We start from the raw sequence: 15,143 nt of genomic DNA on the forward strand, positions 1-15,143 counted from the left end.
GAGAGAGAAGCAGACAAAGAGAGAGCTGCACGGCCTCCCATCTCAAGGAGGGAGAGCGATACAACTGAGAAAGCAAGAGGACGTGGGAGGCAAACGGGTGGGTGAGGGGTGAAGGGGAGCCCATCTAAAGTCATTTTGAAAATCAGAACTTCTTTTCTAAAGTCAGCATTTCAAATCAGAGCGTGTCCCCTCTCATTTAATGCATCATTTTGCGAAGTGATAAATTTGTGAATTAGACATACATCCTTTTTGCTTTTAAGATACTGGGCCTCATAAGGGAGGGAGCAGTGTGGAGGATTTAAGAGCGTTTCGCCGTGTCAAACATTAAAACCCACAGGGAGAGCATCAGTGCAATTAGACTGGGGTGAAGGGAAGAGAGAGAGAAAAAAAATCCACAGACAAAATCAGGATCTTAAGAGCAGCAGCGTTATTCGTCTGTACAGTAACGTGGTTATCTGTCGCGGGTGATCCTTTTAAACGCTTCGTTTGCAGGGATAAAAGCAGAGCGGAGGAAATAAACTTAGTTCTGCCTCCAATCTGCAAATCCTTGGTGGTCATGGAAGATGATCCCAATTTGCTTCTGAGCAGCACTGTCAGATCTCACAATAATAAATAATTTAAGACTTTAAGCGGCAATTATGCTCGATAAATGTGGAAAGCCTGTAGACCACTGCTTGCCGTAGCCAGACGGTGCTGAGGTTCCTGCAAAAATACACCAGTCACTACTTATGTCAGAGCCAATAAATCATGCAGAAAAGGTTAATGAGAAGTGCTTGATTTAATATCAGGTACATTCCCTGAACCTTTCAGTTTATATAAGGTCCGTAAATGCCTTTATACATCATTGATAGATGATTTGTTTGTAATCCGGTCCTGTAATCCTGACTCTGATTCACATTTTTGGGTGTTACCGTTAACCCTGGAGACACTGGGCTCTCTTTGACAGGCTAAAAACCATGCTCCTCTTTGCTTTTGTCAGGTCATTGACTTTTAGTCTTTTCATCAGTTTGCCTGTAAACAACAAGTGTTTCAGATGTGCTCTTCAAATTGAATCTAAACATAATATGCAAGATAATATACTGAACATGGCTTGGGCTGTGACTAACTTTTTGGCAGAACAAAAGGAATATATTTTTATTTATTTATGTTCAATAAAATATAAAACATGAAATGTCTCTCTGACATAATGATAATGCACTGAGTCACACTCACTAAATGTGAAAATCCAATTTGTAATGTAACAAACAACTACCAGGCCAGAAGAAAAGAAAAGGAAAAAAGAAATATGAAAAAGAAAGTGTTAGACAGTAGTGGGGTCTGTGGGACCCCAAAAAAGACAACTAACAATTATTTTCAATATTGATCAATTTTCAGATCATTTTCTCTATTGATCAATTCATCTTAAAAAATAGTGAAAAAAGCTGATCACAATTATGAAGACCAAAGCAATGTCATTTAACTGTTTTCCCCCTCATCAAAAATATTCAGTGTGCTATCAAATAACACAAAACACAGAAGCAAATTTTCAACAATTAAACCAATAACCATCCAGTTATTTTTATGTTGATCAACTAATCAACTAATTTTCTCATCTCTAACCCTGAACAATGAGGAAGAAAATGTCTATTGCAAAGTGCAACATAATCAGAACATGTTCCAGTAGGAAACTCAGATCGTAGATGTTGTGATTTATAATGACACTTACTGTACATCACTGACAGAAAATGTCACGTCTTACTGCGAGTGTTGATGTGTGAGTGTGATGCCACACACAAGCAAAGTCATATGTATAAGTGAAGGTGTTTGCCTTCACCTGAGGATTAACAAGCCTACCTACCATATGAATTTACTATGGAACAACAATATTTCAATACACGCCAGAACAGCAGTTTCCTAAAACACGCTCCCAGAAACTGTGAAACATGTAACTTCAGATCATTACACTCTCGGTCTGGATTGTAACCAGTGACCCAGTCAGTGAACCAGCCAAGTACACGATACGTAGAAACAATCAGTGTGGAGAGAGACGTGCGGGGAGATAGGGCTGTCTGGTTTCAGAAGGCTGTGCTTGGGTTTGATTTCTTTCTCTCTGTGGTGTGGTTTGTTCTCTCATGAGCCGTCAGCCTCCTCTGTAGCCCCATGTTTGCCTTTTGTCTCTGCCAAAAGTATGCTAAATCATCAAGTCTCCTCTAGCTTCCCCAGCTGCTTAGGTGAGACACTAAATGTAGAACAATAATTACACAATTTAACAATAAGGGATGGGGAAATTACTCTCTACAGCTTAACACGTTTGTTCTTTTTTATAATGTAATGTCATTCGATTAATCGTTTAATAAACGCAGACTTGAAGTAAACCTCCCCCCAAATCATCATTAGTTCCTTTTCTAGGAAGAAAATAGTGCCAACACAGCATTTACATTTATTACTGACTGGGAGCATTTAACTCCAGGATGTGAGTTTTGAGGTCTGTTAAACAGCATGCTCGTTTTCATTTTTAGGCTGGCAAATGCTACAGAGGGAAACAAAGCCAGAGAGCAGCAGAAAATGAGACTTTGGCACAGGCCTCTATTTACCTAGAAGAGTCACTGTGTCCGTACGGGCCAGATATTTTGGTGGCCACTGGAATCCAGTTTGTGAATACCTGCATTGAGCCACTGGGGCCCAGGCAATGCTGTGAGGCCACGGACAGGCAGGAGCCACTGGTCGCCACAGTTTGAACATGGTGCCCTCATGCTGTTTGCTCCTCTGCCGCCTTCTCTCCTGTATGGCCACCACTGTGTTTGCTCATGCGTGGATATGAAATAGCAGCAAATATGATGTGATGTGTGGAACTGAGTGCCACCTTGCAGGAACCGAGATGTTTACTTTATCTTATAAAGCTTTTCTTATATGTTTGTCTGACTTCTGACAGTCCTGGTGTGAGTACGAGTAAAGACGTGTGTAAAAAAAAAAAAAAAAAAGGATTAATCATAAAAATAAAAGCTAGTTTAGTTTAATTTGATTTTGATGATTTTTCATATCATATCCTGTAAAACAGTGTAAAAACATTCCAGTGTCAGATGTCATTTTAACCTATTTGTCAGATTCAAAATATTTAAAATGTAACTTTTAATCAAATTAGACTGAGTGGCGAAAGTGCAGAAAAACCTAATTCACGCAAATAAACAGCTAAATAAGCAGCAGTTTCCCAAAAATGTTTACCGTCAAATAAAGCAGTTAATTTGAAACCACCGTTATTTCGGTGCACACAAAGCATCAATGTTGCCAGATAGCAACGACTATATCAGCTGCAGAGGTTGCACAAGTATCTCATGCACTCAGGCGAGCATCGAGCCTGAGTTTTCCTGGAATACCATGGATGTGGCCACAGGGGAATGAAGGCAGCGGAGACAGGAGGAGAGGACTGGAGTGTAGGGGTTTGAAAGAGAGACGAGGGAAAAAGAGAAAATTCCCAAAGATTTAATTCTCCTTCGTTCTCTTTTCAAGATCAACAAGGTTTCTGCTTTCCCTGTCGTTAGTAAAGCTGGGATCCCACAGTGAAAAGCAGAGAAGAGAAATGGCATTATATGAAATGGCATTCTGACACATGCGCTGTCGACAGAATCTTTTAAAGTTAACAGGCCATATAATTCATCCACTAAAATATTAGTGCCATTGCCACAGGCTGGGGTTAGTCATGGAGAGCTGGAAGGGCTGTTTGCTGTGGTTTGTTGTGGTGGGGGCTGAAATAAGCTTATTATCAAATTTGAGTCCGAAACTGCCTCATTTCTTGGATGCATGAAATGCTCTGTCTCTTCTGTGAGGGTGGCTGGTAATGCTGAGTGGCAGGTACTCCAGAAAAGCGCCAGAGTCCAGTCTGTCGCCTAGGTGATGACGTTATGGCAACCAGCTGTCAAACGGCTGGATAACCGCCATCGTCGACGAAGACGCTGGCCAGAACCAGATGCTGCTAGCATTTCCACCAATTAGGAGTCAGGAGCTGGGTGCCTGTCGAAGGAGATGGAGGCCAACACAGAACGGAGGAACAACACCATCACTGTCAGACACAGGGCTACGATCACTGAGGAACAACAGAGCTGTGGTAGAAGAAAAAACAGAGGGAAGAAAGAGAAAAACACTGAACCTAAAAGAGAAAATGAATTCCAGTGACGGTTGCCCATGGTTACTAATTAATTAAGGAACCTCATTAACTTGTTCCATGAATGAAAGAGAGGGAGGGGAAGAAATTAAATAGAAAAAGTATAATCTGCCACATAGGCTTGCTGATGTTTGCAATACGGCTTTGGAACTTTTCTGACAGACGGTCTCCTCTCTTGTCATCTTTACACTATGATTACAAGATAGATAGATAGATAGATAGATAGATAGAAACAAAAGCCTACTACCTAAGTCATCACTGCCATCAACACTATGGTGTCAGGGCAATACTGAAGTAATGAGAGGGAACAACAGGAAGAGACATGCAGTCTGGCTTTTGCACAGCATCGTTACTGCAGCATAAATGTCCTCCGAACATGAAGAGCTCTGTTGTCTAGTCAAGCTTGTTCTGAATGGAGAGTAATTTCATGTCCTTGTATAAAAGTATACCCTATTGTTTGAGAATTAAGCACAGCGTATAGGCCTGTAATTATACCTCCACAATAGCGGGTTTTCAGAAAAGGGCTGGAAATAGCATTGGAGGGTTCCGGTCTGAGCTTCGAACTACAGAGCTACTAACAGGCTGACAGACTGTAAAATGGCAGAGAGCAGAGAATAGAATCAGAGGCTGCTATCGTTTTACTGCCTGTGGATTGGAAGGGGCCGCCGCCATTGTCCAGTGACTTCCTGATTTGCACTGTGGTGCATGGTTTATAAATGTGGGTGCAGTGCTATGAAAGCTATTGTTAAAGGCGAGACTATTGTAAAGAACGCTTAGAGGCGAGGACATCAGGAAGAGAAAGAGAGAAAAGTAAATAAGATAAAAGAGGACCGAAGAGGAGACAAATAAACGAGGTACAGAAACAAAATGTCGAGAGTCCAAATGAGACTTTTTATCAGGCTCACTCCATGGCCATTTTGTATCCTGAAATAACATCATGCTTTTACCCCAATTTCATAAGTGAGCCGCCTGGCATGGTGCCTAACTACCCAGCAAATAGAGAGAATAATATCATTATATCATATACAATACAGGGAAATCCCAGTGGTGAGCAGACTGCATGAGCAGCTGTCTGATAGAGACAGTAGGCGTGCACACGTCTCAGAGTTTGCGTGTGTGTATGTGAATGTGCTAAAAAAAAGTGTGTGTAGAGATATACAGTAGTTGTGCATGCATGTGTGTGTGTGTGTGAGTGTGAGTGTCGTCATTGACTTTGGCTTTATAGCAGGCTCCCGGGCAGTGCTTTACCTGGGACCTAATCAGTCAGTGAGCCTCACTACCTCCCGGGACCTCCCAGCTGGAGGGGTGTGTGTGTGTTGTGTGTGTGTGTGTGTGTGTGTGTGTGTGTGAAAGACAGAGAGAGCAAGGGAGGAAGTCTAAAGGGGTGCTGCAGACGGCTGTGCTGAACAGAATGGCCTTCTGGGAGCCTGTTCAACCCCGCCTTCTCAGTTTCAGTGCCCACGGCTCTCTCTGACTGGCCACAGTCAAGGTGATATTCTGCTCTACCATACACATCTTCACAGGTACACACATAGACACACACGTGCACAGACAATGCACTTCTACAGAAATATTACAGCATAATACAGACAGACTGAAATGTCATAGTTATATTGATGTATAGGAGGTAAATCAAACTGCACATTCACATGCACACATATTGCACACACCCAGACACAGATGGCACAAATTTGCTGAATGGTGGCAAATTTGGTCATATAATTTCTTTCCATAGGCAAATCTGGTTTGCGCCCAAATTTTGAGGGAAATGATCTGCACAAATGAATCAACCATCAGTGTAACTCCTAACTGCTTCTGACAGTATTTACAGGACATGGCAGCTTTTGTCTGGAACTGGGAGCGCTAAGTGTGGCCAGGCGGTCTTACTCGATGAGGAGATGCTGGACGTCAGCCACACTGAGCTTCAAGAGCCCCCCGAGCCCCAGTCCCTGGGGTGAGCATGGGTTCAGGGAGAAACCGCGAACCAGTCAACTGCCAGTCCACAAGCCTCCAAATGGCCAACCTCCACCTGGAGAATCACTTTAAATGGAGAAAAGAGGTGATGAATTGGAGGGAAGGAGACCAGAGAGAACGAGGATGGTGAGGAGGAGAGGAAATATAGCAGGTTGCCATGACGAGGAAGTGGGGGAATAAAAAACAAACAGAGGCGGGTGGCACCAGGGTTGTCAGCAGAGAGAGCAGTGACAGCTTCCCTGGCATGCTTGGCACCCTCTGTTACAAAGGTCTGGTGGACAGAGAAACTCAGACTCTACTCCACTCTGCTCTCTCTCCTCTCTTTACAAATCCATAACAGAGTCTCACATCGTACTACCTTTCTCTGTTGTTTTCATTGAAACTTAAGCCTCTCCGTCTCCTAGCTAATATAAACTGTGTTTTATGGTAGTCACAGTCATGGTCCACTGGGTGTGACAGGAGGACCACCTGTGGCCAGGCAGACTGTGACCTAAATGGAGCTTATGGCAGGTCAGCTATAGCATGTGTGTGTGTGTGTGTGTGTTGGTTTGGGGGGAAGGGGTGTGATCATCTGTGCGTTTGTGCTCAGTCCTGTATTGTTTCAAAGCGCACTGCATGTGTAATGTGTGTATGTAAATTTGATTTTCTTTGTAGATCACATGCTTCCATCAAATCTGTTCTCCCAGCTCGCAGATGGGTCTGCCGGAAAATGCTGGAAAGACAATAACTACTGAGGACAAGCCGACATACTGTGGAGGACCTGGCAAAGGAGAGCCTGCTATTTGTAATGGGGGAAAACAAAGATGATATAAGATTTATTGAACCAACACAACAGAGCAAATGAACAACAAATGAACAGAGCTCAGTGAAGGATAAAATAACACAGTGGAGAGGAGGCGTCCACAAACAGCAGTAAAAGCAGATCTGTATCGATCTGGAGCAGTGAGCCTGCCAGCTACTGCTACCTTCCTCTTTCCAGGAAGACTCTGCACATACAGGATAGGCCTTAAGGCATCTCATTGTGTCCTGTTTGTTTGTTTGTTTGTGTGTGTGTACACAAGTTAAAGAATGTGTACATATATTCCCCCCAGTCTATAATCTTTGAACTGAGGAAGGGTCCATCTTTGTATTTACATATATGTGCTGTTCATGACTCAAAAGACCAATCTATACTATGTGATATGAATGCAATAGAAGTCACCAGAGAGCATTTTGTCCATAATGAATATCCATCACTGGGCAGGCCTGCACAATATTAGTTGAGACATGGTATAATCCTGAGTGCATATGGATTAAGTGGAAGTGGGTTGAAATGTCACAGTGCACACAGTGACTCAGTTAACCACCTGGAATATATGACACCACGTCTCCTCTGGTGAAGACAGGACATCCCTAGCATGGGGGAACTGGGTCAAGGCTGAAATATTCATGGTGTGTAGACACCCTCTCTCTCTCTCTCTCTCTCTCTCTCTCACACACACACACACACACACACACAATCACACATATGCACACTGGGACAGACTTCTGAACTGAGAGCTGCCAGCCTGTTGCTGGGGTGCAGAGCTGAGCTGGGGCAGCTAAGCTTCCTGGTAGTGTATGTGTGTGTGTTATGTGATCTGTTGTCAGGAGATAACGTGAAAGCAACTGGGTACACAGACATATCCATTTTGAGTCTGCTTGCTAATGTATAGTTGCCAACTTGGACCGAAACCCGACAGACCCTGAGGTTATTTACTTGTCCATGGCAGTTCAGGTCCATCACTACATGCATAGAGAGACTTTGGTCAGGTTTGAACCTTAAATATAAATATTATTATTAAACATCAAATGCTGCTCTTAATTTAACTTGTGTGGTTTTACTATTTTGAAATATTAGAGGGGAGGGTAATATATGTCAAAACATTAATAACTTTGCGGAAATGTGAAACACTACCTTCACGACTGACTTCCACCATTAGTTCCATACTATTCAGCAGTGCCAATTCCTTTCCTTTCTGGCATGAGTTTTTCCTCTTTCCTTGCAGCTATAGTTTCTTTAACAGTCACTATCTTAAATTAATTCACAACTTGTTTGGTGGTGTGAGTTTTAGAGATATCAGCTATAAAGATGAAACTGCCCTCAACAAGTTCTGTGGATTATTTTGAGGTCATGATTTCTGGAAAGAGACATTGCTGATGAGTTTTTCAAATATATTTTATTCGTGCTTTAAGAACCACAAGCTACACTATATAGACAAAAGTATAAGAACACCTGAGCATTACACCAACAGGTGTAACTTTACTGACATCACATTCTAAATACACAGACAGCTTTGCAGCTGCAACAGCTTCCACTCATCTGGGAAGGCTTTACACAAGATCTTGGAGTATTTCTGTGAGATTTTTTGCCCATTCATGCAATAGAACATTTGTGAGGTCAGAGACTGATGTTGGACCAAAAGGTCTGGCTCTCAATCTCTGTTCTAGTTCATCCCAAAGGTGTTGGATGGGGTTGAGGTCAGGGCTCTGTGTGGGCCAGTCAAGTTCTTCCACACCAAACTCATCCAACCATGTCTTTATGGAGCTTTGCTTTGTGCACTGGGGCACAGTCATGCTGGAATAGAAAAGGGCCTTCAAAGTTGGAAGCGTAGCATTGTCCAAAATGTCTTGGTATGCTGAAGCAATAAGATTTCCCTTCAGTGGAAGTCAGGAATGTTTTTCAGCAGTTGGGCTGAAAAACATCCCCATAAAGAGGTGTGTCTGTATACTTTTGTCTATATGGTGTATGTGCCATCTTGTTTCACTGTATTTAAGAGAAGGCAGATATCTTTTCAGCAGATATCTCCAAAACTCTGCAGCTCACACTGAAAACAGCCAAGAAAGACAAATAGAATTTAAAGTTAGGAGGAAATTTTTTATTTTTTCTATTTTTGATTTGGCAGTGAACTGCCCCTTTAAACAAGAGCAAAGGGATCTCTTTATAGTATGTACAGTGGTGGCTGCTGTTCTAGTGCTGCCGCCTGTGTGAATGACGCCATGTCACAGAAATACTTCACATCATCATAGTGTGGTATTTTGTCATAGACAAACAATATACCATGCAATTTAAAAGCAATTCCCAGGATGAAGTGAAAAGGACAAATGGTTAAATATGACAAGGTTTTAAAAAGTTTTGTTTCATTATTATTTATTCAACATAGAGTGTAATACAAAACGTAGCAAAACTTTTATCCAGCACTTTTATCTAGTATCTTAAGGTGAGCGGTAAGTTACACAAGAAATACTCATACACATTACATATGCGCTGTAAATGTAACACATTTTAATGAGACTACAGTCGTTTCTCCCACGCATTTTATGGCCTTTGTATGAATCCCTGACAATATGTCAATCAGTAGGAATTAAAATGCATTTATGTGGAAGATTTCTAATGTGTAAACTCTTCCTACTGAAAATGGATACATAATTTAATGACAGGTTTCTCCCAGATTTATTCCATGGATATGAAGGGCAACAACAAAAGAAAAGTACAGAGGTTGGGTTAAGGTCATTGTTTACGGCATTTCTCAGAATTTGCAGAGTGGTGTTTTTAATTTTCAATTTATTTATTTATTAAAGACTTTATAAAGCATTTGTCTATTGTCAGATTTTTGTTTTAATTCTAATTAGGCCACTCCTCGTTGTTCAATCTTAAAAACAACATATCATGTTTGTGTCAACTCTCCCTATTGCCTATAATTATAACAAGAAAGTGGGTTTGCAACAAAGTTTGAATCAACACCATCTACTGTACCTCCACATCCTTACATTATGCAGTATGATTTTTAAACATCTTGTTGTTTCACCTCGCCTGGTGTTCACTATGTTCAACACTGTAAACAGATGTTATTGCTATACAGGAATAAAGTTTGTGCTCCCCAAATGCCACAGTGGAACAGAAAGAATCAGACTCAGCACTGTTCCTACCTCTGCTTTACACCCCAACATGTGTACATGCCACACACACAATCACACACACAAACGCACACGCGGTGAACCGAGAACACAGCGCCAGCACAGCGGCACAAACAAACACACTAAAAATACAAACCACGCATATCCAAACACTCTCACTCCTTAATGAGCTAGCACTTTTAAGAAAAGACTCTGCCACGACTCTATACCGCACACTGATACCTTGAGGAGAACTCGCGATCGGAAGAGACGAACAGAAGAAAAGAAGCACTCTGGGATATGAAAGAGGAAGAGAAGAAGGGGAGGTGAGAGGAGGAATCAAAAAGCGCCTGGAGAGAGGGAGGAGAGCAGGAAGAGGAAAGTGTTGCACCTCGCTCCTTATATCTCCAAGGAAGATGATAGAGGGGATAGGATGGGGGGGGGAGAGAGCTGGAGTGGAGGGGTGTCTGGGTGGGGGTGGGTTGGCGGTGTTGGTGGAGGAGGGGTGGTATGCTGTCGCTCTTGGCAAACAAGCGGGTGAGTAAATAGACTCTTGGGCGTTAGGGGTGGTGAAGGTAGGTGAGGCAAGAATGGGGGGGAATGCACAGATGCTGTTGTGCTGGGGGAAACTCAGCTGTTAGGGCTCCATCTAGAGACCCAGGCCCTATATGTTGATGAGACTGGCGTATCTGTCTTGTTTACACGCATATCGCCCGGCCCTCGTATCCCTCTAACCCCCCACTCTTTCGCTCCTTGCATTGCACTCATCCCATCAGCACTTCCCCCCGCTGTCTTCAAACATCACTAACAACCCTCTCCTCCATCCTCCTACCATCTCTCACCCACTCCCGTCCTCCCCAGCCCTGCAGGCCCTTAACCTAGCTCTCATCTCCCTATCCCTTAAACCCTCCCCCATGTTCAGCAGCCTCCTTCATCCCCTCCTCTCTCTCTCTCTCTCTCCATCTTCTCTGTATGTCTGTCTCACCCACTCCCTGTTACCCCCCCCCCGCCGATCATGTCCCTTGGGTCTGTGCACTGCTGCTTGGCTGATGAGGGGGAGGATATCGCTGCCAGTGCTTTGATCCTATGAAAGCTGATATCCAGAACAGAGCTGCAGATCCCGCCACTGGGCACCCTGGCATTTGAACGACATGGCTGTGTGTAAAGCCTCGGTGAGAGGGCCATTCCCTTATAGCCTGCCAGCTGGGAACGTTAAGTCTAGACAGGTGGAGCTGGCTGCTATAGCCACTCATACCTGAAAGTTGTGGGGCTAAGACACCGCAGTACCCTGGGCAACTTGTAATTAGCTTATCTAAACTAAATTGCCTGTACCAAACTTTGCCTGTATCGGTGTCTAAACATAAAGCTCCTTCACCTCACTGACTATCGTGACTAATTTATATTTACTTACACTGAAATAAAAGAAACATGTTGCTTTCAGTAAAAAATAGGATTACCAGCTTGGGAGACTATTTAGCAGACAACTGGGTGATACACAGCATAATTACTCTCTTTGCAAGTCATCCAGTAGCTGTTTAGAGAAACTGAAAACAACAACAAACTATAGAAAAACCACACTGAGATCACTACTACTGCTCCCCGAACTATCCAACAGCCAAACTCCAGAGCTCCGTATAGATGTTTAAGAGTGGCAGGGTGTGTATACACAACCCTCCTTTCTTTTTATGTTGTATGTTTCCCTAATCTAATTATAGAGGGGCTCTACTCTTTGTTGTAGTTCAAACTGATTTTATGTCCGTTTGATTTCTTCTGCGGCTTGGGCGTCCTCTCCTACCATAAACTTCTCTAAATACAGCAGAGTGCTGATCAGGCAGCTTGAGACATAAGGTTAACGGAGGAATGTACAGCCTGCTTAATTACAGAAAGCCCCGTGAAGAACACAGCTCCTTCTGCCCAGCTCACTCGAAAAGCCATTTCTGTTATTTCACTCAGTGCAAGACGAGTGATTTCTCTGTTAGGTTTTACAAGTGAAACCAAAGGAAGTAAATGAGCGCTTACCACAATGTGAATAAAAGGTAACTCTGCCCAGCAGCGTCTAAGAAACTAGAAAAGTTTGTCAGGAGAAATAAAAATTTGAAATATGACTAAGAAGAAAGTGGTACATGTTAGCAGGACATAGACAGTATCTATTGAATTTACTCAAATCCACATGTGGGAAACACTGAACTAAAATAAACTTTAGTGGAATGACACACAATAATTATATATTAAAAGAGTGTAATGGAAAATATTCAGCTTTCGACAGACTTCTATAAGTGTCTTGCTGGTTACATCAAAGCAATTGTGAAGAAAATAAACAATTAGCCATGGACTGGGAATATGTTCATAAATAATGGATTTCTTTTCTCTCTTAGAAAATAAGTTCTGCAATGAGTAACCTTATATAGATCTAAAAGTTTCATGCTGTGAATTGACACACAAGATATTAGCCTTTCCCCCACAGGCCACCACAAGGGGAGAATAAAAGAATGCCAATGACATTTGTGAATAACCAAACAGCCACTGAAAATTTAGGAACGAGCTTTATAGCCACATAAGAAGCCGTGATATAATTGAGAGAAAATTGCTAATACAAAGGAAAAAGAAAGAGGAATAAAGGAGAATTAATTCACAATTTTTATTAAAACTTTTTTTGTTTTATGTATGGACTTTTTTCTTGCTGCTTCAAGTTTTAGGGAGACTGTTTTCTTCATTTCCAGGATTCATCAAAGCAAGATTTCATTTCATAATGCACTTTCAAATAAAGACCAACCCCCCCACTCAATCCAGCAATCATAAGTAGCGCACAGCAGCACACACACACACACACAAACACACACACACTTCTAAGCTTCATTTACAGCAATAGTATTTGGGGGGGGATGGGGAAAAGAGAGCAAAGGAAAAAAGTTTCCCGGCTGTCCATCACTGAGCTATCATAGTGTTATCTGTGCCAGACGCCCACCATCCTCAGCAGCGATACTGAGACAGCATCCAGGACCTCAGGACGCCGCGGGAAACACAGCAGGACACCGAGAGAGGTGTGACAACGTCACTGGATACAGCAGGCACAGAACACTGAACACACATGTGAACACTCTCTCTCCTTCACACACACACACAGTCCACACATGTCTGCACAATGGATACACATTTTCAAGTACACATGCACACTCTGAAGGAAGACACAACGACAAGCACTTACACCATCTGATATTGCAAAACGATCTCGCCTACGCAAAACAGACGCTAGGAATACGCTAAGACAGATATATGTGATGCCACATAATGTAGACATTAATTAAAGTTACTCGGAACAATAATACTTCTAAAATACAGTATATCAAAACTGAAATGCATATATTGTGAAAACTCAATTTCCCCTTGTTTATCCAGCAAGAAAACCCACAGCGGAACAGCTCCAGTAGGCAAAGTAAGATTAACACTAATAAAACAAAGAAAACGTAACAAGTAAATGATGTGATGTGCGGAAGATGAGTTGAAAATTATTTTTTAGATTATTTTTTTTTTAACTGCAGAGTTTGTTCAAAAAGAAAGAGATAAAGCTAGAAAGAGGGACAGCAGAGGGAAAGAAATGAAAGGGAGGGAGAGTCCTGTTCGAGCCACACATGTCCTTCAGTATTGCACCACAAGAAAAAAAAACAGAAACATGGAGTCCAAAAATCGCTTGGAAAAAAACAGCTACTGCATGTTGTTCAATATTTGGAAGACTTGGTGACTGTCTGCTCAAATATTGCCCCGTGGCTGTTGGGCTTGAGAGAGGAACAGAGTGGCAGTGAGACTGACAGTGAGATCTCTGTCAGTAGCCAACACTCTGTTTATCCGTCTGTCTGTCTGTCTGTTTATCTGACTGTCAAATTATCCCTCTCAGCAAACAGCTCACCATGAGTTGAATGTAAATAACACGGTCGAAGACGGTCACGTGAGCCAGCTGGTTGGGCTCCTCTTTGGTCAGCTGAGCCATCACACTGGCCTCGTTCAAAGGAAACACGCTTGGTTGTAGTTGAAGTGGTAAACTGATTCTGTGAGCAAACTTTGGGCTATTTTTGTGATGTGGCTGGTGACATGCTATTTGAATTGCATATTAGGGGGTGAATTTAAATTACAGGTACATTGCTTGTACTACACAGAATGGAAGTTAGGTATCTGTATGTTGTAAATGAAGTTTAACAAATACATGACACACACAAAAAAACTCAGAAAGTGTATGTTGTCAGCATGTGTGCGTGTGTGTGTGTATGCGCTCCCCTTCCTCTCAATGCTTGGTTTCACCTGAACATTATAGGCCTGTTCGCCTGCCATTTTCCCTCAAGCCAGAGTATATACAACAAATTTCACAGGTTAGCCCTGTGAGTGACAGAAGCTTTCATTAAAATCAGGATGATCCCAGATGAAAATATCTTCTGTTGAAAATCTCGATTCCATGCGGATTATACAGCAAATATACAGCACGCAGACATAAACAGACACATATCAGTGCATTGATTCATGAACACCCTCTTCATTGTCAAAATGATCTCTCTTTAGCATCAAAAAACCTACACCAATGTCTCACACGTCAGCTTTTGAGATAAATGGGTTCAATACACAGCATGTCAGAATTCATTATGAACGCCTTTACGAGTGATTGATGTGCATTTAAAGCATAGGTCATATTAAAAGAACATAACATCAGTTAAAAGGTTTGGGAAGAAATGTGTAAACCAGAGTTAAATTATTCTTACATTTAAAGAAATAAAATAGTCACCCACTACATGTGTATTGTTAGAGCACTTGTTAGAGCATAAAATTCACTTTGGTTTGGCCTCAGGAATAGTTACCACAAGCCGCTTTTACCTTCTTCACTCAGCCAACCAACTCAGTTTGGAGTTGTCACTGTTTGTCTTACCTTCTGCCTCCAAAGTGTTCAACACACAAGCACGTCTAGAAGTTTTGACAGACAGCCTAACAAAAAGCCCTTGTTTAAATCAAACTGAGGTCCACACATACATGCAAGAGAGTTAATACTGTGCAACTGTGTTTCAGGGTGCCACTGATTTTATTAAAACAGTAATGAAGTCTTTTAAAAATGGAATACATTGAAAAGTATTTCACA

This window comes from Scatophagus argus, chromosome 4 (genome assembly GCF_020382885.2).
Source record: "Scatophagus argus isolate fScaArg1 chromosome 4, fScaArg1.pri, whole genome shotgun sequence".
In the NCBI taxonomy this organism is placed as follows: domain Eukaryota; kingdom Metazoa; phylum Chordata; class Actinopteri; family Scatophagidae; genus Scatophagus; species Scatophagus argus.